Source organism: Nicotiana attenuata, unplaced genomic scaffold, assembly GCF_001879085.1.
Source record: "Nicotiana attenuata strain UT unplaced genomic scaffold, NIATTr2, whole genome shotgun sequence".
Classification (NCBI taxonomy): Eukaryota; Viridiplantae; Streptophyta; class Magnoliopsida; order Solanales; family Solanaceae; genus Nicotiana; species Nicotiana attenuata.
In genome coordinates, this window is record NW_017672800.1 from 80,794 (window position 1) to 82,434 (window position 1,641).

Here is a 1,641-nt window from a genome sequence, read left to right on the forward strand (position 1 = left end):
TGCCTTTCAGTCGTTAACTCCTCTGCCATAGCCAATACTATCCTAAGTGGCTTGATATTTGAGTGAGGTGAATACCACGTTGCAAAGCTAAGTTTAAGTTTAAACTGAAAAATTGTTCGTGTGAGATGTTTTTTCCTAATTTGGTGGACTCGTATTAGTATCATCAAAACTGAGTTTGTTATTGATTTTGAAAAGGTATTTGATTGAATTGCTTTTGCAAAGAAAACTCAACTTTTTAAATTTTTATAAATTTGGAAAATAATTCTTTTTGAGTATATAGAAAGATTTGTGAGTTTGGAACTGAAGTAAAAGTTGTTAGTAAAACATACATGTTGTTGTTTGTGAGTTTGGAAATGAAGTTGTTGAGAACATAGAAAGATTTGTGAGTTTGGAAATGAAGAAAAAGTTGTTAGTAAAACATGCATGATGTTGTTGTTGTTGTTTTGCCTCTCAAAATTTCTTTCTTCTCTCTGATTCGTAAAGTAGATATTCCACATATGGCTAGCCAATTTAGACTTCTTGTTGCAATATGCTATACAAATGTATTTTAAAAATGGTCTATGTAAAAGACTGAGCAGGGCACTGTCTTCACTTGTTGCTGAAAATCAAGCAGCCTTTGTTGAAGGGAGATCATTGGCCTACAATATTCTCATCTGTCAAGACTTAATCAGACACTACAATAGAAAAACTTCACCTGGGTGCTTGATCAAAATTGACTTGAGGAAAGCTTATGATATAGTAAGGTAAGAGTTCATTGAGGAAGCTCTAATATGGGATTTCCAGTATCATTCATCTAGTTGCTCATGGTGTGCATTATAAGAACTAAGTTCTCAGTAAAAGTCAATAAGGTAGAGTACGGGTGGTAAATAGGCGGACAGAGTCAGATATAGGTTGGTCGAAAATGGATAATATAAAAACGGATATATTATCCGACCCGATCCATATTTAATACAGATAGAAAATGGATTAACCGGCTGATAATATGGATGTCCATATTATTCATTGCTTATTGAATATGATCACTTTTGGGAGAATTCCTAGTTTTTCAAACTTGAGGAACCCCAATTTGAGTCTTTACAAATGTAAAAGTTAAACTCATTAATTATCCATTGATTATCCATTTTCTAAATGGATAATATGGTTCTTATCTTTCTTTTAAAATATCATTATCCAACCCATTATTTAGTGGATAATATGGATGGATAGCTGTTTATCTTTATCCATTTTGCCGCCACTAGGGTAGAGTATGGATAGTTTGAAAGAAAGAGATGATTGAAATAGGGAGACCCAATCTCACAACTGCTCTTTTACTTGTTATGAGATATCTCACTCGGACCTTGAAGAAGATGAGTGAACTTCCACACTTCAAGTACCACCCAATGTATAAGACTTTAAAATTGACTCATTTAATCTTTGCAGATGATTTAATGATCTTTTGCAAAGGAGATATTCAGTCAATCACAAGCATGATGGAAGCTTTGAATCATTTCGGCAATGTGATATATTAAGTTGCTAATGTAGACAATACCAACATATTTCTGGCAGGCATGGAGGCTGCAAATCAGGAGGAGATACTAACTTACACAAGATTCTCAATAGGATCTCTACCTATTAGATATCTTGGTTTACCATTATCCTCAA